This window comes from Notamacropus eugenii, chromosome 1 (assembly GCF_028372415.1).
Source record: "Notamacropus eugenii isolate mMacEug1 chromosome 1, mMacEug1.pri_v2, whole genome shotgun sequence".
Lineage (NCBI taxonomy): Eukaryota > Metazoa > Chordata > Mammalia > Diprotodontia > Macropodidae > Notamacropus > Notamacropus eugenii.
Window position 1 is genome coordinate 236,017,584 of NC_092872.1, and position 26,553 is coordinate 236,044,136.

The 26,553-nt window shown below is 36.4% G+C and overlaps 1 protein-coding gene and 1 pseudogene across 11 annotated transcripts in view; both read right to left on the reverse strand.

Moving 5' to 3' along the window:
- The window catches only part of ADK (adenosine kinase), a 634,537-nt gene that overhangs the window by 372,877 nt on the left and 235,107 nt on the right, over positions 1 to 26,553 (reverse strand). The window lies entirely within an intron of this gene.
- On the reverse strand, positions 22,699 to 24,202 carry LOC140517156 (actin-related protein 3 pseudogene; annotated as a pseudogene).

Here is a 26,553-nt window from a genome sequence, read left to right on the forward strand (position 1 = left end):
TGATAGAAGAGAGGGCAGATTGGTGATAGGGGCAATCAGAATGCTCGGTGTTTTGGGGTAAAGGGAGGGGACAAATGGGGAGAAAATTTGGAACCCAAAATTTTGTGAAAATGAATGTTAAAAGTTAAATAAATAAATTTTTTAAAAAAGACTCTTATTTATAAGGTTTGTTCACATAATCAAGGAAAAGCTTAACACTAAGATATATGGCGATCTTATATGAATGGGGCATATTTGGGATACTGAGAATTTAGAACATAAAACTTTAAATAATTTTTTAAAATTGAAAAAAAGACAATGGAAAAACTAGGTAAAAAACCACTCTTTCTCTTTGTATGTATGCACATATATGTATATATCAATAATAAAATATTAATAGCAATGTATACATAGAGAACTAAAATATGAATCATATAGAATACAAAAGCTAAAATCAAAATTTTTCTTAGAATTGTGGGGAAAGGAGGTTGAGCCAAGATGGCGGAGTAGAAACATAGACCTGCTCTAGCTCTACTCCCATATCCCATAAAATACCTCTAAAAAATGACTCTAAACAAATTATAAAGCAGGAGAAGCCACAAAACAAGTGAAAGAGATTTCCAGCCCAAGGAAGCCTGGAAGGCCAACAGGAAAGGTCTATCACACTGTGGCTTGGAGCAGAGCACAGACTGGCCTTGGCCACACTGCACAGATAGGATGCGAGCAGGCTTCAGGGCACAGAATCATGGGTAGCAGCTGCAGTTTCCATATTTCTCAAGCCACAAATGCCAAAGACAGCTTCAAAAGTCAGTGCCAAAGCTCTTTCACCTGGGTAAGAAAGGAGCAGGGTCCAGCCCTAGCCCTAGACCCAGGGCAGCTGCAGCTACTGTGAAATAGCAGTATAGCATTCATTTTTGGAGCCCTTGGTCTAAAGACCCTGGGGGAATCGAGCAGCTGATTTGGATTTCAGCCCTAAGTGGTGGCCCTGGAATGAGGAAGAGCGCTGGTGTGGTGGAGCTGGTGGAGGCTCTGGAGAAGGAATTCTACTCACAGATCTTGGGCAGAAGAGCTTTTGGTTGCTCCCAGACCAGAGTGCAGGCCAGGAGAGGAGTAAAGTCCTCTCCCCTGATTATGCCATCTTGGAAGAACTGAGAACTTACAGGTCCCCAAAGTATACCCTCCACCTGACAAAGGACTCAAAAGTCAAGTAACAAACTGGGAAAATACTCAAAAAAGGGGGGAAAAAAAGACTAGAATGTTACTTCCTTGTTGAACAGGTATTTTCTTCCATCCTTTTGGATGTGGAAGAACAAAGCATACCATCAGAGGAGGACATAAAAGTCAAGGCTTCTGCATCCAAAACCTCCAAAAACAGTATGCAGTGGTCTCAGGCCATGGGAGGACTTAAAAAGGATTTTGAAAATCAAGTAAGAGAAGTAGAGGAAAAACTGGGAAGAGAAATGAGAGTGATGCAAGAAAATCATGAAAATTGAGTCAACAGCTTTCTAAAGGAGACCCCCAAAAAAATGCTAAAGAAAATAACATCTTAAGGAAGGGGGCAGAGCCAAGGTGGCAGAGTGAGAGCAACTACTTACCTAAGCTCTTAGACAAACTCCTTGAGATACCTCTAAAAAGAGAATCTGACCAAATTTTGGAGGTGCAGAATCTAATAGGAGACAAGACTGTGGCAGATTCACAGACCAGGACAGACTAGAAGGTTGACAGGAAGGATCTGTTGCGCAGAGCTGAGCCCACAGCACACAACGCAGGAGACCACTGAGAGTCAAGGGAGTAACAGTCTCTGAGCCTCAGGTATCAGCTGCAGCCGCTCCTGAGACTTTCACTCCACAGATTAAACATCTGTAAGTCACCTACTTGAATTTGTGGGAGCTACAATGGTGGCGTGATCGATAAATGCTCTCTCCCCCTCCACTTATTGACCTTGAAAGAACTATAAAATATTTCTCCAGAAAAATCCTGGATCAGTGGGGTCAGCAGAAGGGGCAAACAGTCTCGTAGCACCTGAAGCTCTAAAGAATATTCCTTTTACTGTGGCAGAGGCATACTGGAAGAAGAGGAGTCCCAGAAGGGTGGAAACTTGCACTAGCACAAAGGTGTGCCTCAGTGCTGGGAGACTTTCAAACACAAGAATCAAGAGAAGCATGAAAAGGTAAACAGGAAAGAAAAATCATAAGGGACTTACTAAAGTTGAATTGTTTACATTCCTATTTGGAAAGACAATACTTGTAACACTTGAAACTTTTCTCAGTATTTGGGTAGCTGAAGGGATTATATACATACATATATATATACATACAAATGTATAGACGGAGGTCACAAAGTGAGTTGAATAGGAAGGGATGATATCTAAAAAAAAAAAAAAGAGGTGAGAGAGGAATATTTTGGGAGGAGAAAGGGAGAAATGGAATGGGGCAAATTATCTCTCATAAAAGAGGCAAGAAAAACCTTTTTTGATGGAGGGAAAAAGTGAAGCTTACTCTCATCACATTTGGCTTAAGGAGGGTATAGAATGCATACTCAGTTTGCTATGAAAATCCATCTCACACTAGATGAAAGTAGGGGAGAAGGGAATAAGTGGGGTATGAAGGAGATGATAGAAGGGAGGGCAAATGGGAGGAGGGACCAATTAGAAGTACACATTTTTGGGGAGGGTAATGTCAAAAGAGAAAATAGAATCAATTGGGGGGGGGGGGGGGGAGCAGGATAGGATGGAGGGAAATATAGTTCGTTTTCACAACAAGCCAAAAGATTATTTCACTGAAAATACAATTTGTGGAGATTTACTATTAATAAAATACTTCTAGGGAAAAGGGAGGAAACTGTGATTCCACTGGTATAAACAATTTGAGTGAGGAAAGTCCCCCAATCAATATGGAAGGAAGTCATACAGGGAAAAGTTAAATGACTTAATCTCATAGTATTAAATCATGAAGGGATATTGGAATTGGAAGACACTGACTCCAACTCAGCATTTTAAAGATGAAGAAACTGAGAAATATTTATCAGTGACTTCCGCAGTGTCACTTTGAAGATAGAACTACAACCTAGGTCTTTTGAATTAAAAATCACCATTCATGCTGCCTCACACTAGTTGACAGATGCATAATTAGATTTAATATTAAAATTTTTATGAACAAGCTATTGTACATTTTAAAGCATTTAAATCTTAAAATCTAATATATATACATACATATGTGTATATAAATGTGTATATATATATATATATATATATATATATATACTTGAAAGAACCTGTAATTTCATCAATAAAAACATTATGTCAGAAGAGATAGCAATCAATTTTGTCCCATTCTTCCATGAATAGATTCATCATACAGACTCTAACCAAAGTCATTAACCAATCAATAAACATTTATTATGTACCTACCACACGTAGGCACTGTGCCAAGTGCTAGAGATAGGAAAAGAAATAAAAGACAATTCCTGACATCAAAGAGTTTACAATCTATTGGAGAAGAAAACATGTAAGTCTGAATGAAGATCACAGCATACTAGTTTTTACTTATGTTTTGTGGAGTGTTTTTTTGGCTTGCATTTTCTTTTACAGTAGGATTAGTATGGAAATACACTGTGCATGACTGTACATGTATAACCTACATCAAATCGTTAGCCAACTCAAAGAGAGGAAAGAAGAGGGAGGGAAAGAATTTGGAATTCAAAATTTTTAAATACGTTACGAATTGTTTTAATGGGTAAGTGGAAATTACTTTTTAAAAAATAATACAATTGTCATGAAAGATATAGAATTTTCTTCTCTTTCAATTTTTAAAAATGATATAAAATCTTTCTTATTTAGACCATATATCCATTTTGATTTTATTGTGAAATATAGTCTAAGTTGTTTGTGCAAGCCAGGTGTTCTAAATCATTTTTATGTTATGGACCTATTCAAAACTTGAGTGACACACCTGAACCCCTTCTCAGAATAATACACTTAAATGCATAAAATACATAACAATAAAAGGAAATTTAAGTTCAGTAAAAATAAAGATGTAATTTTTGCAAAAGCAAGTTCAAAGACTTTCCAAAATGATTTTTGTGGAGTTATTTTTTGTAACCTACAACTTTGCTAAAGCTATTGAATCAAGAGGTTTCACTGCTAATTCACTAGGATTTTCTAAGTAAACTATCATATCATCAACAAAAAAGAGATCATTTTATCTCCTTTTTGCTAATTTTTACAACTTTCTTTTTCTTGTCTTCTTGTAATTGTCAGCACTGTCAGAACAATATTCAATGACAGAGTATGTATCCTTACTTCTTCACTGCTGTTACTTACTGGAAAATTTTCTGGTGTTATTACCATAATTCAATGTAATAAACATAGAGCTAAACAAAAGGGTTGGGGGAGAGAGGATTTGTATCACTCTTTATATATTCCTTGTAATATCACCCTCTATATAACAAATTTCAATTATTCATTATGACATAAGGGGCAGTATGGAAAGAGAAGTGATCTAAAGGGTCCAGAATCTCCTCTCTGATACTAACTAGTTGCACAAACACAGGAGAACTACTTAACTATTCTCAGTTTTCTAATGGTGTACAACAGAACAATGACCTTGAAATCAAGGTAGCCAGGTAAAGATAGTTGAGATTCAAAGCCATGGTCATTTTCTACAGACGTCATGGGGTCTTTACAATATACCACATTGCCTTCTCCTTTACTTTTTTTACTGTAAAAGAAAAAGTGTTCTTTTTATTACTGTGATTTCTAAATTAAAGAAATTACTGAAAAAATGGAAAATTAAACAATATTTGCCTGGAGAAGCATTCAAATTTCATTTTGCTACAATATGCTACCAACATAAAAGTAAGTAGCACTTATACTGACCCTGTAAATTGAGTTCTCACTCAACCATGTGAGCCTATGGCAAGGGCACTAGGAGTCCTCAAATGAAAAGAATATGTGGCTGGTGAGTCATTTTCAGTCGAGTACATCTCTTCATGACCCCAACTTGGGGTTTTATTGGCAAAGACACTAGAATGGTTAGCCATTTCCTTTGCTAATTCATTTTACCAATGAGGAAACTGAGGCAAATAGGGTTAAGTGACTTGCCCAAGGTCGCATTACTATTAAATGTCTGAGGCCAGATTTGAACTAAGTGAGATGAATCTTTCTGAACCCAGGCAACTTATCACTACTAACCAAGATATGGAGTTAAGAAGGAGAAATGTTTTCTCAATATAACATTTACTGTACTTTCCTTTTCTTCAATTAGCAATTATTTTCCCCCCAATTCTCTGTAACCCTCTCCCTACTGAAAAGAAAAGTAAAAGAAAACCTTTGTATCAAATATGGACAGTCAAGCAAATCAAGTTATCATATTGGCCATGACAAAAACATCTCACTTCATAACTTAAGTTCATCTCCTTCCAGGAAGGAGGTGGGTAGCATTCTTCTTCTTTGCTCTTACTGTTTTCTCATCAATTACCTTGAGATTCCTGATCTCTTCTTAGTCCAAAAGAATTTCATTTTTTTTTTAAAAATTCTATTAAAAAAAATCCTTGGAAAGTTTAATTGGTATGGTAGTGAATAAACAAATTAACTTAGAGAGTACTGTGCTTTTAATTAAATTGGATCTGCTTTTCCATAAGCAATTAATATTTCTCTAATTGTTACAGTCCTTTATTTCCATGAAGAATGCATTGCAACTGATAATGACAGTTGATATTAATGTAGTATTTTAAAGCGTGCAAAGTGTTTTATATGTAACCTCATTTTGAGTTGTACTCAAGTACCAGTATTTCTTGAGAAGATGTCCAAGCATTTTATACATTCTGTGGCTATTTTAAAAGGAAGTTCTCTATATCTTACTACTGGGTTTTGTTGATATTATTATAGATAAAGGCTAATGATTCATGTGAATTTACTTTCTATCCTGAAACTTGGCTGTAGTTATTTTTACAAATAATTTTTTGAGTTGATTCTATGGTTCTCTAACTAAATTATCATATCACAGGCAAAAACTATTAATTTTGTTTCTTCTTTGCCTATGCTTATTCTCTCAATTGCTTTTTTCTGTATTATTTCCATAGTTATAATTTCTAGCACTATGTCAAAGAGTAGTGGTGATAATGAATACCTTTTCTTATACCTAATCTTCTTGGAAAGAGTTCTAATATATCCCCATTACATAAAATGCTAGCTCTGAGTTTTAGAAATAAATTCTGCTTATTGAATTAACGAAAGGTCAGTTTATTCCTATGTTTTCTAATGGGTTTTTTTGCAACTATTGCCATAATCACATTATTTTTATTGTTCTTTTTATTAAGACGATCTAGTATTTCTCTAGCTTTCTCAATCCTGAATAAACTGAATTCCTAAGACAGACCTAGTCACAGGGTATAATCTTTTCTATAACTTTTTGGACGTGCTTTACTGATATTGCATTTAAAACTCTTGTCAATATTCAGTAGGAATAAGTCTATTGTTAAATTTCTCTGTTTTGATTCTGATTTAGATATGAAGATCATATTTGTATTATAGGAGGTATATGAGGAACACATCTTTTCTTCTTTGTGCAAAGAGCTTATGATATAATGGAATTGCCCTCTGAATGTTTATAAATCTGTGTGATCCTGTGTTTTTTTTGCCCGCTGGAAGTTCATTTATGAATGAGATTTTTTTTTTCTGAGACTAGATTATATAGCTTCTCTGTCTCTTGTTCTGTTCATCTAGACATTTCATATTTTTGTAAATATCCAGTTCACTTAGATTGCTGGTTTCCCTGAATTAAAATCAAAGTAGTTTTTAATAATTCCTTAAATATTATTTATTGTGAATTCTCCTTTTTATTTTTATTTTGGGTAATTTGGTTTCCCTCTTCCTAAAATCTAAACAAGCTAATTACTTTCTTAAAGTTCTTCTAATGTTATTTAGTAATTCTAACGCATTTTTTTTTTGCTTTCAAATTTAATTCTATCTTTGATTTACAGATTTCCTATTTTATTGTTTTAGGTGGGTTTTTTTTTAAACAATTTTGTGTGTTTTCTAGGTTTTTTTAAACTTAAATATCCAATTTATTGATGTTTTTTTCTCTGTTTTGTTGAAGAAGATTTTTAGTACTGTCAACTTTCCCTTAAGGACCATTTTGCCTGCACCCCAAAAATGATGATATATTTGCTCACTATCATTTTCTCTGATGAAATTACTGTTTCTACAATTTGTCCTTTGACACATCAATTGCTTAGGACTACGTTGTTTGTTCTTTAATTAATTTTTAATCCTTTCTTTCTCATCCTCTTAATGAATGTATTTTTATTACACTGCAGTCAGGAAGGATATGTTTAATATTTCTATTTTTCTTCATTTGTTTCTGAAGTTTTTATGCCACAATACATGGTTTTGTTTTGTTTTTTCAAATGTGTCACAAGGTGCTGATAAATTGGTATGGTCCTTTCTTTAAAAAAAAAATTATGTTTTTTCTAGAAACAACAATCTATCCTCTTAAGCCCCCTTCCCACCAATCAAAAAGAAAGAAAAACAAAACTTATAACAAATATAAATAGTCTAACAAACAACATCCCATATTGGACATATCTAAAAATGCGTGTCTCGATTTGACATTTATGTCAAATAAAACCCTAAGCTCTCTTTCAAGAGGTGGTGAATATGTCTCATCAGGAGTCCCCTGGAATTGGGGTTGAGTTGTTTGTCTTTATAAAACTGTTGTTATTGTGTAAACTGTTTTCCTGGTTTTGCTCTAAATTTCCCCACACAAATCCCCTTAATCATTTCTACAGGCCAAAGTATTTCTCTGTGTGTGTGTGTGCATGTGTGTGTGTGTGTAAACACATATAAATATATAAAATAATTTGGCTTGCCATTCCTCAATTGATGGGCACTCTTTCAGTTACCACTTCTTCGATACCACATAAACAGTTGCTAAAAATATTTTGTACATGAATACTTTCTTCATCCTCTGACCTCTTTGGGGTACAATTCTAGTAATGCTATAGCTCCATCAAAGGATGTGAACAGTTTAGTAACTTTTAGTGCATAGGTCTAAATTGTTTTCCAGAATGACTAGTTCACAATTCCATTAATAGTATATTGACGCACATATTTCCTCACAGCCTATCCAGCATTTCTTTTTTGGGTTTGTTTGGTCATCTCTGACAATCTCATGGATGAGGTGAACTTCAAAGGTGCTTTAACTTGTATTTCTTTAAATATTAATGATTTGGAGCATTTTTTTTTTCCAGATGGCCACTGACAGACCAAATTTCTTCCACTTACATGACTCTGGGCAAGTTACTTCCACCTCTGTTTGCCTTAGCTTCTTTAATTATAAAGTGATATTCTCTTTCCATATGTCTTCCTCCTTGTTGGTATAAATCTTCTACTTAAGTACCATAATTATATGAAATGGTTAAGTTCCCTTTTCTTCCACAGCATATTTCTTTTTCCCTCATCAAGATATAACCAAACACTCCCAAGCTGTCTGCATTATATAATTCCTTCTATGACTTCTGACGCATTGAGATTATGAGGGCACACTTGTATTTTATTCCTAAATTAGAAGGTTCATGGTTTCATTCTTGTATAATCCCTTACTGAATCCTTGGTCCCATTTGTTTTTTTTTTTAATGTTTCTCTGAATTTCTATGCTTTCATTTCAATTTCCACTCAGCTCTGGTTTTGCCATCCAGAATGTCCAGCATTCCTCTATTTCACTAAAGGTTTATTATTCCCCCTATAGGATCATACTTTATTTTGATAAGTAGTTTATTCTCGGTTGTAATCTTGTATTTTTTTCTCCTTTACAGTAGGTATTCCAAGTTCTTCATTCCTTCATAGTAGCAGCTGACACATCCTGTGTGGCCTTGACTATGGCTTTCCTTTCATTGCAGAAATTTTTCCACGACAGTAATATGGTAGAGAACTAGAAATCACTGCAGGGATGGATCATTTTTTCCCCCTCAAAAACAGTCAACAGAGAATTGAAACTCAAGTTAATTAGGAAATGGTAAGTGACTAACAAGTTGTGCTCAATGAATACAAAGTAATAACACAAGATTCTAAAAGAACCTATCAGTATGACTACTAAGCCACTGTCAGCAACCTGTAATGGAAAAATTATCTCTCTCCACTCACATACCTAAATCCAGGCCCTCATAACATCTCATTTGTAATGTGGAAAACACATCCTCATTAGTCTTCCAATAAACTTTAGTTGTTCCCCTCATTCTCCCCATCCTCCCCACAGCTGCCAATGTGATTTTTCTCCAGTTCAGTTTTGTCTATGCACAAAAACCTTCTAGCTCCCTTGTGCCTCTATGATTAAATACAGTCTTGTATTCTTTATTTAAAGTCCCTCGTAATCTGGCACCCAGTTACCTTTCCAGGCTTACTATATGCAATACTCCCCCTCATACACTCTCGTTTCCACCTTAATTGGCTTGCTGTTCCTCATCTATGTCCTGACTGGGGAAAGTTCCCTATATTTAAGCTTCCAAAGAACCACCTGATGCATTCTGATCCTCTGTTTTTGCCACTATGCTCTATCTTCTACTTACTAAAAACACATTGGACTTTGACCCTTGGACCCTGGATTATTTATTGTCAAGAGCTGACCATATCTAGGTGCTCCCAGATGCTACAAATATGCTCCAATCATGAAGCTACATATGCAGAAAATACAAAAAGTAATCAAATCAACACTCCCACTCTATAAAAGTTTGCAGGTGAAAATATCCTCCCTGACATGAATTTCTCATATGTCTTGTCTTTCTCTATTAGACTGTAAGCTCCATGACCACAGGGACTAACTTCTTATATTCATAACTCCATCACTCAGCACAGTGCTTGACACACAGCATGCACTTAATCAATGCATTTTTATTCATTCGTACCTTTTTTGGTTGTAAATGTATATTCAACCTCATATCTCTGTTTTTGCACACAAGCCTAAAATGTAGTCCCTGCTCACTTCTATCCACTATCAATAACTAAGTATTTATTAAGCATTGTCTACGTACCAGGAATTATGATGGGTAATGAGAAAACAAAGACAAAAGTGAATTCACTCCATGCTGTTAAAGAGGTCACATTTTAACAGGGGACACAACCTGTTGTGTGTGATGCTTTTTCCATTACAGGTTGTTGACAGTGGCTTAGTAGTCATACTGACAGGTTCTTGTAGAATCTTGTGTTATTACCTTGTATTCATTGAGCACAACTTGTTGTGTGTGTGTGTGTGTGTGTGTGTGTGTGTGTGTGTACGCAGAGAGATGGACATTAGATAGATAGATAGATAGATAGATAGATAGATAGACAGACAGATAGATATGCATGAAAAATACCTATATTAGATAATTTTGGTAGCAAGGGCATGTCATTTTCCTGACAGATGATGGAGTAGTTTGTCATTTCCTTCTCCAGTTCATTTTACATATGAAGAATGGAGGCAAACAGGGTTAAATGAATTGCCCAGGGATTTCAACTGAGGAAGATGAGTATTCCTGACTTCAAGCCCAGCACTCTATCCAGCGTACCACCCAGCTGCCCCATAGAAGCTAGCACTTAAGCTATATCTTGAATGAACTAACGACTCTAAAAGGCAGAAAGAAGGAAGAAGATCATTCCAGATCACTAGTAGAAAGGCAAAGAGATGGGAGATGGCGTGATATGTATGAAGAACATCAAGAAAGACTGTTTGACTGGACCAAAGTGTGCAAGAAATAGAATAAAATACATATTGAATCTGCAATGGTAGGTTTGGGCTGGGTCGTAAGAGGATTAAAAAAACAACAACAGGAGTTTACATTTGGCCTTAAAGGTAAGAGGAAGTTTGGACAACTCAAAGAGAAAGTTAACTGACACATAGACTTTGCTTCTACAAAACTATGTTTGCAACCATGTGAAACAGACTGGAGACATAAAAGACTTGAGGTAGCAGAAAAACGATGAGGCTACTGCAATAGTACATGTGATGTGTGAGAAGGCCTGGGAATAAATGAAAAAAGAGATTACGAAGAGGTAGAAAGAAGATTTCACAAATGACACCAAGGCTGTGAACTTCAGTGAACAGAAGGATGGGAGTGCCTTAGAGTGAAAGGAAAATCTGGGAAAGGGATGGGTCTTGGGGAAAACAGAATGGCCATTTTCAACAAGATGAATTTGAGGTGATGCAGTGGATCTAACTGGAAATGCCCAACAAAGAGTGGGTGTCACAGGACAGGAGGCTGATTTATGAGCTCACTTCGTCATAGTGTTCCTCAAAGAGGGGGCCCTGTATATTTAGCAAAAGAAACACTGATCACTGTGGCCTGTCATGGATTCATCAAAAATAAATTATCTGAGGCGGAGCCAAGATGGTGGAGTAGAAAGACACACATACATATAGCTCCGAACCCACAACCCACAGATCGGCTACAGGGGAGCAACTCACGGTGAATTCTGCACCCAGAGGCCACGGAATATTGGAGCGAGGGAGATTTCTGTTCCGGAGAGACCTGCAAACCTCTCGCGGGGGGTCCTTCGTGCTGCGGACTGGGCGCCGGGATTGGGAGCAGAGGGCAGCCCTGCAGCAGCAGCGGCACCGAGAGGAAAAGATCCGAGAGGGCTACGGGGACGGGATCTCCAGCGGCCACACGGGTCCCTCCACCCACAGAGGGACCTGCAAACCTCTCGCAAAAGGTCTTTCGCGCTGCAGACGCGGAGCCCAGCCCAGCCCAGACCTGCTGCGGCCACAGCACCAAGAGAAACAGACCCGAGCAGGCTTCAGGGACGGGATCTCCAGCGGCGGCACAAGTCCCTCCACCCACAGGTGACGGGGGTCGGTGAGAGAGTCTCTTTGGCGGGTGGAGAGGGGAGTGGGGTGCCCCCATGATTCGGGCCCCCCCGGGAGGTAGAAGCTGAGAGGCAGCTGCAGACAAGGGCTCCCCAAGCGGGCGGGAGCCTGGATCCATTGTGGAAGGTCTGTGCATAACCCCCTGAGGGAACTAAGCCTGAGAGGCAGCCCTGCCCCGACCTGACCACCTGAACTTAATTCTCACACTGGATAGCAGCCCTGCCCCCGCCAAAAGCCCTAAGGCAGGAAGCAGCATTTGAATCTCAGTCCCCAAATGCTGGCTGGGAGGACCAGAAGGAGAGGTGGGTGTGAGGAGAATATTCAGAGGTCAAGTCACTGGCTGGGGAGAATGCCCAGAAAAGGGAAAAGAAATAAGACTATTGAAGGCTACTTTCTTGGAGAACAGACATTTCCTCCCTTCCTTTCTGATGAGGAAGAACAATGCTTACCATCAGGCAAAGACACAGAAATCAAGGCTTCTGTGTCCCAGCCCAACCAATGGGCTCAGGCCATGGAAGAGCTCAAAAAGAATTTTGAAAATCAAGTTAGAGAGGTGGAGGAAAAACTGGGAAGAGAAATGAGAGAGATGAAAGAAAAGCATGAAAAGCAGATCAGCTCCCTGCTACAGGAGAACCAAAATAATGTTGAAGAAATTAACACCTTGAAAACTAGCCTAACTCAATTGGCAAAAGAGGCTCAAAAAGCCAATGAGGAGAAGAATGCTTTCAAAAGCAGAATTAGCCAAATGGAAAAGGAGATTCAAAAGCTCACTGAAGAAAATAGTTCTTTCAAAACTAGAATGGCACAGATGGACGCTAAGAACTTTGTGAGAAAGCAAGATATCACAGAACATAGTGAGAAGATTGGAAAAATGGAAGATAATGTGAAATATCTCATTGGAAAAACAACTGACCTGGAAAATAGATTCAGGAGAGACAATGCAAAAATAAATTATCTGAAGCAACTGTCATTTCTCAAACAGCTAGATTTTGGCAATGCATTTGGCAGAATCTCTCACTAAAATGATGCTGATAAAATGATGGACTATGGGCTGGATGAAAAACTGAAAGCATTCTGAACGGGTTAAATCACCAAACAGAAAAAAAAGCAATTGATAAGCCAGACTGGAGAGAGTTCTAGTACAGGGCTGAAGGGTACTACTGGCCCAGTACTCAGCCCAAACAGCATCTTCTTCAAATGTGAAGAACATACCAAGCGGGCAAGAAAAGCTCACACATCATATAAAGAAACTGGGATCCCTCAATCGAAAATCGCAGATTGGATATCATATGATTAAATGCAAAATCCTACATTCTGATTCAGAAAATCAATGCTACAAGTATAAGAAATGACTTCTGACAATATGCACTGATATTTTCACCTTCATCTTTTCCACTCAATTATTTAAGCATAAAAAGGAAAAACATAACTGAAGCATTTCAGTGTTTACTCTTACATTCACAAATTATATAAACTTCAGGGAGAAACCAGAAATGGAGCAGTCTGTTTTAGCCTTCATTTTCTGAAACTTGTGTTGCTTAAAACTACTCATTAATTTTAAAATTGGTACTAACAGGCACCTTACAAATATTACACTTTGTTTAATGACAGGAAGATAGGATGTAAACTCAGTGCTGCATCCCCATCTGCCACATACTGCTCCGATATTTATAAATATAGTTGTGCTGTTGACATTTCTACAGCTCCTCCAGGTGTGAGCCATTAGAACAGATAATTCTCTTTGATCATTCTAGTGTTACTTCTTTTTAGATCTAAGGAGATCTGGCCTTCTACTAGGTTCCCAAAACAACACCTAGTAAAAAAGACTTTTTAACTCCTAACTAGTTGTTCTAAGTAAAACAGATCACCTCAAAAGATAACCAGGTGTGAGTGCAGTTGTTTTTTAAATGAAGAATTATGACATAGCAAGTAAAAAGTGTTGGAATAATTTTTGAAAGGAATTATAATAAGGTCTTGGAATTTTAAAAATTTTACTTGTTTAGAAAACATACTGAAGTTAGATGTTATAAATTATTCATGCTCTATAATATTCACAGTTCTTTTCACTTTAATTCAACGAGTTTCCTGTTGTCCTAAAGTAATCTTTTTTTCTCAGCTTTTCAGCAGTAAAAATTATTTTTGTGTTAAAAAAAAACAACTTAAGACACAATTCTCAAAACCACATCCCTGTATTACCCTGCCACTCTGGAGAAATTTAGGGGGAAAAAAAGTGTTCTAAGATGATGTATGAAAACCTGCATTATTATTGTATATTGGCTTCAAATAATTTATGCACTATTCAATAAAGAAAAACCAATAAAAAACTTCATAATGGAAGCAAATGACTGCCTTGTTTAATGGTCTGGAATACCAAAATGGAAGAGCATATGATGGACTGGGTAAGTTAAAAAGCAACAACAACAACAACAAAACACTAGATCTAAATTAGGCTATGTCTAAGGTAGCAGTAAAAAAATCTGAGCATTAAAGATAAAGCACTGGGTTGTCAGAGCTTATGTGAATGATGAATTATATTTTTCAATTTGTTCAGACTAGATGAATGGTCAAGGAAGTAAGTCTTTAATAGGAAAAGAAGGCCATCTTCATCATATAAAGAGAAATGAGGAGAAGAAAATGTAAGACAGAAAATTCTAGCTTCTCCATGAAATTATCTGCACTATATATAGTTCTAAAAAAAAGTATAATCTTACCCACAATGCCTTTTCTTCAAGTCAACAGAAGAAATATTATCTATTAGAAAGAATTATTTCAGACAGCAAAATGTTTATTTTATTATTTAAGACATGGCCACCAGAATTGGTACAGGAAATGAGAAACAGGGTAGAATTGCTAGAATAGCAATAAATCAATCAAGAAGCATTTATTAGGCACTTATGTGTAAGGCACTGTGCTAAGCCCTAGAGTAAAAAAAGAAAGAAAGAAAGAAAGAAAGAAAGAAAGAAAGAAAAACGGAGTCTCTTTCTCCCTCATGAAGTTCACATTCTAAGTTCTGGAGTTCATATCAGGGAGATAACATGTATATAGACTGTATACATAAGATACAGGGAAAAAATGGAAAGAAGCTACCTTAAAAGGGAATTCAGTAGCACCTGCTAGGAGAGGAGACCAGGAAAATCTTCCTTAAGGAGATGGAAAACTAGAGGTTTGTTCTAAAGGATGGTTTACAAGGAGAGCATTTCAAGCCAGGAGAAAAGTCAATTCAAAGACACACACATGGACATGTACTACCTTACGAGAGGAACAGAAAACATGCCAATGTGGCATGAACAGTGTGCGTGTGTCATTAGGGAGTATTGTGTTAGAAGCTTGAAAAGATTTGTTCTTATTATTGTGGTTGCCATTTCAGTTCTGTCCAACTCTGTGACCTCATTTGGAGCGTTTTGTTTTTTTTTTTAGCAATGAGACTGGAATGGTTTCCCGTTTCCTTCCTACAAGATGTCTGTATAAGATTTACAAGAAATTATGATTTGTTTAATATATTTATTAAATTTATATTTAATTTTATTTATAAATATTATACTAACATACATTAATATATTATTATATGTTAATAATACATTATAAATATTAAATATACATATTTATTAAAGTATTGGCTGCATGAAAAATAATTGTTTACATTGCACCCAGACCATTTAGTGAGTCTTGAAGAACAACAACAAAATCAGTACATTCTTTTGGAAGGGTCTGATTATATTATTTTTAAAGAAAATGATTTTGGTTGCATCTTGTAAAATAATAAAGCTCACTGAGCAAAACGTTCAATTTCACAAGAAATTTGTCTGAATTATAGTTCTAACATTTACTCATTCCAATAAAGCTATCCAAATGTGTTTCCACATAAAGAAACACACAAACACACTGTGTATGTTTATAAATCCTTTGCCTCACAGCAATGTTGGTGGGCACTTTCTTTGATAAAGGCTCTGAGACTACTAAATTTAGCAACACAGGAAGACATAACGCCTCTGACCTGTCAAGCTGGGTTAGTACCCCCTAAGTGCCTTGGTTGGTTGCTGTCTAGAGGAAATGACAAAAGAGCTAATAAAGAATTTAAAGACCTCTATACAGTTTTAAAAGGGGTGGAGACAGAAAGCAGTGGACCTCTGGACAAATGAACAGGTAAAAAATTTCACTAGAAAATAATAGGTAAGTGACAATTACTCAAAGTTTGTAAAAATCTACAGAATTATTTTTAGTGATTCCTGAACAAAACATGAAATGGTTCTGCCACTGAGAAGAGCAATGGCTCAAATATAGCAAAACAATGAACAAACGAGCACTTTCTTCGTTTACAATACAAGAAAAAGACATGGATTGATCCAACCCAAAAAATAAAACACAAAACTATAAACATCACCAACCAATTTCTTAAGTCAGTCCTCTTACTCCAAATGTTTGAATTATATGAATACCACAAAATGAGAACCATCCTCAGAGAGAAATTTTTAGCTTCCCTTTAATTCACTCACATATAAGTGATCAGAAATTAGAACAAAGATCAAAAAATAGCAGAAGGAAACAAGGTATCAAGAGAAAGCTCTATATTATGCAGGCAAAAGTCACATAGAATGTAAATGAGGTTAAAGAGTTACAAGAAGTTTAAAACATCTAAAAAGCACTTTTGTCTATATCACTAACAAATCATAACTCCCTGATAACAGTCACTGAGGTAATAAGCTATTAGAGAGAGTAAACCTAATTTTCATGGTCCAGTATTCTTTATTTGTTGAGGCTGTTAAAATAAGAGTAACATCTTTTTATATGTATATGGAATTATATGAATATGTATATTTATAAGTAAATTATATGTATAAGGAATTAGACTATTAACATTACCCTTAACAAAACTATTTCAGGGGATGCAATTTGCTATAAATAATAAAATTTATTTGAACTGCTATATTTGAAAAGGAACCCACATTTTATTTTGTAAAACAAATTAAATTGATAATAGCTTGTTAAAGAATTTAGTTTGGACATATTTTAGTAGAATCCTTGCAATTATCTTAATATTTCATTTAAATATTGAAGAAAAATTGCACATTTTGAGAAGGAAATAAAGAAAAAACTTTGCCCTTAATAGAATGAATGTTCCTTTCCTTCTCTCCCTTTTCTTTCTACTTTGAAATAGCAACTACTGTAGCCATTACAGGATTCTTTAAATAGAATATATGGTGAATCTGTAAGACAAAGGGTTAATTAAAGGAGGTCCAGAAGTTGTTTTCCCCTCTTTCCTCATCCCCCATTCCCCAGGGTCTGTTTCCTGTCTCCCCAGGCCAGGATACTATTGTCCCCAAAAGTACCAAAATCAGTAAAGAAAGATGCAAAGTTAATTAGATGTGAAGTAAGCTCCAGGCTGCACCAAAGCTAGGAAGGTGTAAGGCTCAAATCTACACAGGAAGGGGGAAAAAAATCCTAAATCTAAAAATAACAGCATTGAATCATTCAAAAATCCTTTCCTATCTCATTTCTTGCTGTCTTTCATACACAAATCTACATACAATCTTTTTCAAAGCACATTTTAGGAAAAGTAATTCAGGGCTGAAAATCAAAAACTCTATTAGGAAATCTAGATATTAAATTGGATATGATGCACTTCTACACTGGATGACACAAAATTAGGCAACTTTTTTAGTAAAAAGAAAAGATAAATTGAGTTATAACAGAAAATGGTTCATAAATATGTTAATAAAATTAAATTAGAAGACTGTTTAATTTTTATTAAAATTTATATCTAATATGATGTGCTTCTCAATTAACAAAGTGTTACAGACACACTATCAGATATGAGCCTCAAAAACACTCTGCTAGTTAAGTCAGAGAAAATATAAAACTGTTTATTTAACTGTGAGGGTGCCCTACATATCATAATAGTTGAGGAAACCAAGGCTTGAGAGAATAAAGGACTTGGTCAAGATCTAACCTCAAATCCAAGCCTTATGCAACCATATTATGCAGCATGATACATTTTTATGTTTCATTACCAAATCCATCAGACTAGCAAGTTACCAAATACAGGGCACACTCACACTTCAGTAAACAAAAAATTTTATCCTTTTTCTACAAATTGAGGAAAAAAACCCAGAGGTTAAATTACATGCACAGCAAGTTAATGGTGAAGACAGGAGAGAGTTGGAAATCTACAAGACTCTTAGTCTCTAATCTCTAATACATCAGATTCCTTTCAACACTACTTAGAATATGATAGCATATGCATTTCATAACTGTACTCTAATGTGCATAAATCTGATTTTAAACCAACCATCTTAAATTAATTTAGAAAATTCACATAGAACCAATTACACACATGCACACACACATACACATAATCTTCAAAATGAGAACATTCAACTTATAATATGTATGAAGAAGACAACAACTGTAGGAGCCTGGAAAGGAAAATAAATAATCAGGTGAAGAGAAAAGAAGCTTTTCTTATTACAGAAACGGGAGAAAATAGAGAATTCTTTTCCAGAGCATGAGACTGTAGAAGAAAAGCTGTTCCTGCTCACCTTCCCAATTTTCCAGATGGAAATGACAGTCCTAACTACTTACATTTTTAAACAACAATGGCCAAGAGAGCTTTACTACTATCCTGACAGGAAACAGGTATGAAAGACATCTCACCCCAAAATGCCTCACAAAGTCATGAAGCCGTCCAGTCATAAGATTCTGCGCAAACATCAATTGAACTATCTCTTGTCAAGCACAGCCCTTCCTGGCTTGACCACACGCTTAAGCCTTCTCTATAGGGAATTGTCAGCTTGAGAATAAGTGTTTCAAAATTTGGTTGAGAAACAGTTTGGAAATCAAAATGGATTTCTCACATAGAAACAATTAACAGTGGTGAAGAATCAATACAGTCCACAAAATCCTATTTCATCCATAATGCAATTAAATTGTGGTACTAGGAATTATTAGCTTGAGTTTGAGGAACTGGAGATCAAGTAGGGCAGGAGATGAAAGGTCCTCTCTGTCTTATATACAGGAGAAACCTAAGGCAAAACTCTGAGAATGTTAAAATGTTAAAATTTGGATTAAATTCCAAAATTATGCACCTCCCTTCCCTACCCCCCCAGCAAACACAATCTCCCATTTCCTCCACCCAAATCACCAGCTGAGGTGACAGAAAACATTTTGAGTAAATTCTTCACAATAATCGTTGAATTACTGACAAACCTAAAAGAATAACAAAGAACGTTAAAAAACATTAAATTCAACACACAATTATTAACTATTTAAAAGATACTGTAGTTAGTGCTGGGGACAAAAATATAAAAAATTATCTAGTCATCATACTTGATAAATTTATATTCTTCTGGTATGCCTGTTAACCCAGACAGCATTTTAGGCAATGAACAGACTCTGGTATGAGTGCCTGACTTGGCAGGGCATTAGTAAAAACAAGAAGTAAGTCCAAATGTTGGGGTCAAAAGACTAACCCAGAATCAAGGCATTTACATTCACTAGTTAGAGCACACAATTAATAACAAAGCATAGCAAGAAAAATAAATGGGAAATTCCTCCAATTAACCTAGGGCACTCTTCCCACCAAAACACATACTTACCATCATTGGGAAGAATGGATAGAAATAGGATTATGTATAGAGGAATGCATGACCAGTGGACATCTCCTGCCTCCAATGGTGCAGTGATAGCCATGTCTTCTTAGGGTGTCAATGCACTGATCACTCTTGTTGAGCCCGCTCCCTGCTAAGCTTGAAATCTGGCTCCATGGCTCTCCAAGAGGCCTAAACTATTTCCAGTTTCTCTCATTCTCATCTGGGCATATCATTCTACTGGTGTCATCCCTACTGCTGGCCATTACTCAATGAAAACAGCTTCTAGGATGCATTTCTTCAGGATAATTCATCTTAGCTCCAATCTCTTAGGGAAATGGTAACTAGGATGCCTCTCGCTGCTAAGGATATTCAAACTGTTACCAAGACCTGATGAGTTCACCCTTCCAACACCTCTCAAATACGTCCCTTTTCCTCCTCAGTAACCACCAGTCTCTCACTGTAGTGAAGATCCTCATCACCTCAAACCTGGTCTATTGTGATAGCCTGCTTGTGGGCCTGCCTGCCTCACTTCTCCCCACTCCAATTCCATCTCCCATTCAGTCACCAAAGTGATTTTCCAGCTCAAGTCCAATCATGTCACTCCAGTACTCAATAAAATTGAGTGGCTTCCTATTGATTTTAGGAACAAATATAAAAATGCTCTGCTTAGCATTCAACGTCCTTCATGACCTAGATCCTTGCTACCTCTTCAGTCTTCTTCAATCTTACTCCCTAACACATTCTCTTCCATCCAGTGACACCAGCTTTTAGCTGTTCTACAAACAAAAAACAATGTATCTCTTGGCTCTGGGTATTTTTTCTGGCTGTCTCCCACACTTGGAATGCCCTCCTTCCCTGGCTCCAAATATCAACCTGGCTGGCTTCCCTTCCAAATAAAATCCCATCTTCCACAGGAAGCCTTCTCCAGCCCTTCTGAATTCCAGTGCCTCCCCTCTATTATTATTTTCTGTTTATCCTGAGGGTAGCTTGTTTTGTAGATATCTGTTTTCATGTAATCTTCCCCATTAGATTATAAGCTCTTTGAGGGCCAGCACTGTCTTTTGCCTTTTTCTGTATCCTCAGGATTTAAAACAGTGCCTAGTACAAAATAGCTGCTCTTTGTATGCTCAGAGGTTGGAAGATAAAATACTCTGCTAACAAAAGAACTTACTAATATAGATTTAGAGCTGGAACTGTAGCCAAGAGAGATAACTTCCCTAGAGGTGAACAGGAAGAAGCAGAGTGAGGATGTGAACGCCAAAGTCTTCTGCCACCAAATTCAACATTTTGTCAAACACACCAGGTTAGTTGTCTCCAGCCAGACAGTAGTCTCCCTTCCCCTCTAGGCAAGATTAATTTTGCCTGTTAACACCTGCATCTTGGCAGCAGAGTCTTTTGACCCAGATAACTATATGGATGAGAGTTGAAAATTCTCAAAATTTCCATAGCCATTTATGCAAATATATTTGGGTCAGTACAAAATTAAAATGAAGAAGTCAAGATCCTTGTTATTCATATTCATGCCTGGGCAACTAAACAGAAAGTAAGTTCAGTTTTAGACATATTGAGCATAAGATGTCTAATAGGCAGCTGGAGATGCAAGACTAAAGGTCAGAAGATTAGTTAAGGGTAGAAAAATAAATCTGATAATCATCCGCATAAATATGGGAGCTGAATCCATGGGAGCCAATAAGATCAACAAATGAAGCAGAATAAATAGAAGTGGGGCTAATGACGGAGCCCTGAAGGACAACTACAGTTAACAAAGGACCCAATTGAGGATTCTGCAAAGGAGACTGAGAAAGAGCAGTCAGGTAGGCAGAAGAAAAGAGTAATGGCCCCAAAACTTGAAGAAGAGAATTTCAAAGAGTAGAGAGTAACTGACAACACTGTCACAGGCTACACAGAGATCAAGAAGGGTGAGGAAAGTTCTCAGCTTTTGTGTAGTATTTTAGCCATAGAGGAAAAATTTTCCGTATCTCCCTGAACTTAGAAAAAAACAAGGTAAATTTTAGTTTATTGGGATAGCATTTTTAAAGAGGGAAAAAGTAAACTTCTGGTTATCTGATCATTAACATTATTAAAAATCTCCTAAGAGGGAAGCTTTTAGGGAGAACAATAAAGGGACTTCAGACAGCCAAAATGGGGACAGTAATAAGCACATTCTCAAAAGGAAAATACAGTTACCATCTCATTTATCCAGATATTTCTTATTTCTAATGCTAATTACCTATCACACAGCAGATAATCTAGAAATAGGCCAAGTCACAGAGCCTCAAAAACAAAATTCACAAATTATCTTTTTTTTGTAGTTCAGTTTCAATTTCTTTTTTCTTTTGCATGATCCAGAGACTTTAAAATGCAATGAAAATCTTGCATGATACTGTTGGTGACTGGGAAAAAAATTCAAAGTGTGAAAATTTATTATGCAAATAAAAATATCAAATGTTGGTACAACTATCAAAATGAAAGAAGTCAATATTTTAGTTCTAAAATTATACACTTGTTTGTACAAAGCACATAAAAAAATTCATCTTTCGAACCCAACTGCTGATTGTGAGGTCTTCAGAAAAGATTTATCATTTAGCTTGTAAGGATATTAAAGAGCTTCAAACAAATATAAAAAAAAATTTTGTGTCTTTATTGGAATGGTGTTATGGTTAGTACCCCAGTTTTGATATTCAGATTTGTTTTTTATTAGAAATGACACTACATAACTGCAATACTGCTCCAACAGTCTTGTCTTTACTTTTAAAGCAAGAAACAGAATGAGAGTATTCAGGAAGCACTAACAGGCATCAGTTAATTCAAGACATTAGTTTTAGTTCCAAAAAGCTCTCGTAAAGAAAACCAGATTTTTTTTTTTTTGGATGGATGAAATTTTTAATAACTAGAATAACATGAGTGTGTAAGCAAAAGTCATGAGGCTTTTGTTTTAAATTTACCTTAGAGCTGGTCTCTCCTTCAAATACAACAGTTTTTGACTTTTTTTTACCTCAAAGTATAAAAAATATGAAATATAAACAAGCTCTTGCATTGTACCCTTGGAAGTGTACAATTTAGACATTATAGAGCTATCTACATACTGTTAAACTCCATCAAATCTTGGATAATCCATTAATATACAAAATATCCAGTCACAGAAAGAACTAAAACCCACTTCATTCTGTCACACACATATTCAAATACTATCTAAAGAAAAACATTTTTAATCATTTTGGCTTTCTTCTACATTTGTATGTTGATACATTTATTAAAATATTTCTGTTAAATTATGTTTGATCTTTTCCTTGTCAAGTCTGTTTGCTACCTTAATATCAGCCATCCAGACAAAACAGGTAAACAGAAAAATGAGCTCTTCCTCAGTTCCCTGTTATAACCATGAAGTCAACTTTAAGACATGATCCCAAACACTGGGTTGTGGCAGCAAACAGCAGGTCCAGTTTCTTCATAATACTTTTTGGTGTGGCATACTTGGTAGAACTCAGGTGTAGAAGCCAGCATTGATCCCCCAAACCATACTGTATATCGCTGCTGCATGTGATCTGTAACGTCTTGCATATCGATAGACTTGGGCTTCAGACTACTACCACTTAATTTGTCACTTAGTTTCAGCCTTGTTATCAACAGTTCTTTTCAAATCTGGCTGTAGTTGACGTCTAAAATCCCTGAACATGGCTGAACCCCCAGAGAGGACAATATTCTTGTAGAGAGGACATCTGACATCAATGGGACAATTCTGAATTACCTCATTTACTACTACTGAGATAGGTTGTGTGAAGTCTGGATTAGCAAAGTTTGGGCAAAAGAGGATTTCTGGACCCAGGAACTGCTCATAACCAACATCAATGGAAAATTCTTTTTTGGAGATTGCAATGATTCTAGTATACTGTTTAATCCACTCTGACCCATCTGTATCATACTTGTTAAATTCTTTGACTAAATCTGGGCAGACATAACTATAATGTTCCTTCACTGCCTTAGCTGTTTCCAGGGATTGTTTCAGGAGGAATTCCTACTTCTCATCCTCTCAATAACTGCTGAATAAAATATGTTATATCTCTCCCAGCAACTGGAATGTGCTTGATACAGCTGCCTATAACATACCCCTTAGCCACAGAAATGACATGAGTGACACCATCTCCACTGTCTATAACTGTACCAGTCAGTGTCCACTCTCCTGCTTGTCTTGATGTCCAAGATGCAGCTAAAGCAAGGACAGCCTGTACAGCTATGTATAGGCCTGGAACATTAAAGGATTCAACATAATTTCAGCTCTATATTCCCTGTTTTCTGGTGTATTTAGAGGAGGTTCTGCCCTTAGGTATTTAAAGATCACTTGTTCCATAAATCTCTCTATCAAGTCCCAATCTTCAACTATACCATGGCTGATTGGCCACTTTGTGGCATAAGTTGGCTTTCTATTGCTTCATCCCCAATAAAGAAGTCTAGATCATCAACACCCTTCATCACCCTCCTTTGTGCTTGATCTCCTACTTTTGCAAATTCCCTGATAGCAATACATGAGGGGATGATAAACCATGGCTCTGTATTTCCAGCATATCTAAGTTTTGTATAGCCACTGCCACAGTCCACCACACAGGCCAGCAGCTGTCCCACCATCTTCCACCTCTTCCTCCTCTTGTTGCAGCCACCCTCGTCAGGTCTGCACTGGATGAGGGAGGACGGGGGCTGGCAACAGGGGCTATCTAACCATCCACAGCCTGGCTGGCCTCGAGCTCCCAGGAGGCAGAGAGTAAGCTGAGGCAGCAGCAGCGATGGCAGGGAGCCACAAATTATCTTCTAAAGCTCGAGAACTTTACTCATTTCACACGTAATAGCCTCTTAGAGTCTAACGGCTCTTAATCTGGAGACAATTCTAACAAGTTTACTCAGCTGATCTCTAAACTAACAGAAGATTAAGAAGAGTTAAAGGTAGGTAGGAATGATAATGGAGGCTAAACAGAAGGATAGTGAAAGAGTCAAGAGGTGGCTGGGACAACCAGAAATGGATAAAGCTGAAAGAGCGGGCACAAAATCTAAAGCTGGCAAGACTGCCTGAGGAGACTGAGTGTGGAAACAAAAAATTAAATGTCTCATTAGCTAATAAAGTCAGAGTTGTGTTATAAAACTCTACAATAAGTGATATTCCAAAAATTCTAAGATAACATGAAAGTGAAAGTATGTTCAATGTGCACTGCTTAAGAAGTCAAAGAAAAAGAGGCCATATTTTAGAAGATTTCCATCAAAATATGACAACTAAGTGGAGTTGTGAATTGATCCAACCTTCCTGGAGAGCAATTTGGAACTATGCCCAATGGGCAATCAAACTATGCATATCTTTTAATCCAGCAATAGTACGACTAGATCTGCGTAATTCCAACGAGATTATAAAAAAAGGAAAAGGAACTATATGTGCAAAAATAATTATAGCAGCCCTTTTCATGATGGCAAAAAAAAAAATCAGAAATTACAGGAATGTTCATCAGTGGCTAAACAAGCTGTGGTATCTGAATGTAATGGAATACTACTGTTTCATAAGAAATGATGAGTACGCTAATTTGAGAAAAACTTGTAAAGACATGTACAAATTGATGCAGAGAAATGAGTGAACCAGGAAAACACTATGCACATCACTAGCAACACTGTGATGATCAACTACGAACAAATGCTTCAGCTCTTCCCAGCAGCACAATGGAAGAAAAGTACAAAGGACTCAAGAAGGAAAATGCCATCCACATCCAGATAAAGAATGGGTGGACTCTGAATGCAGATCCAGGCATAGTTTTCCACTTTATTCTTTTTTGTACTTCTTTTCCTTTTGATTTGCTTCCTCTTTCACAACCATGATTAATATGACAATAAGTTTTACATGATAGCACATGAATGACATATCAAATTGTCTACCCTTTTAGGAAGAGGGGAGGGGAGAAAAGAGGAGAGCAAAAAGAGAAGGAAAGAAATTTGAAACTCAAAATGAATGCTAAAAATTATCTCGACATGTAATAGAGGGAAAAATAACATAATGCAATTCAAAAATAGCTGACAACTAAAAGAGTTCTTGGTTTTTACAACTAAATGCTTCAATTGGTAAAATTAGCTAAAAAGGAACGGCTTATGCAACAACGATGCAAGATAACCAAGGTCTAACTATAGCAGCTTGCTAGGTATTTTAGTGCTTACCAAAGTCTAAGCTTGGTAAGAACAAAGAGTCCAATACTATATGTTTAGTATTCAATACTGTTAGTTGCTTAGTCAATAAATGTTTATTTAAGTTTACTTTGTGCTGAACACTGTGCTGAGTTCTTTGAATTTGGATATAAGTTTTTTAAAAAAACCTTTCCTGCCCTTAAGGAGCTTACAGTCTAATTGGGGAAAACCAAATAGAACAGGAAGCTGAAAAGTAAGGGAAGAGATATCGAGGTGCAGTCCAGAAGCAGCATAGTTGATGTAAAATGGGGAGAAGACTGAATTGAACCCCTTTCTTAAATAGATGGCCCTGTCCTCGGTCACAGAGTCCAATCAGAGGAGAAGAGCATACTGCCAAGATGAGCTTATTTGGCACATATAATCTTGCAGAATAATGAGATTTCCCAATGATGAATTTAGTACTAACCATTACATGGTTATTCATTGACATGTTTTTATTTAATCTTATGCAATTCCCAAAGGGTACCAATTAGATTTTTTTAAAAAAACTGAATTTTAGCTGAGAAATCAGTCCAAGAAAAAAATATTTGTCAAGAAACAAAACCACCAGGAACTGTACAGTAATATTAATTACAGTTTACTACAACTGAGAAGTAACCTTTTCTGTGAAAGTATTTAACGCAACAGAGTTTTTCTTCAAAACTGCCCCAAACATAATTCACATTTTCTATTTATATACTAATGGATTACTTGGGATAGTCCAGTGACAAGAAGAAAACATAAAACTTTGCAGGGTAGGGATGGAATGTGAACAGATTTGCCAAAACCTGCAGTTAACAGCTTCCTGAAGGATTTCTGGAGATTTTTATATGGAGCATTTTATAACAAACAAACTTTGTTTAAAAAACACTATTAGACATACCTTAAAACTTGAGTTCACTAAGTTAACAGCAAGATGGTATAAAAAATGAATAGGGGTCATTAAATCTATAATTACA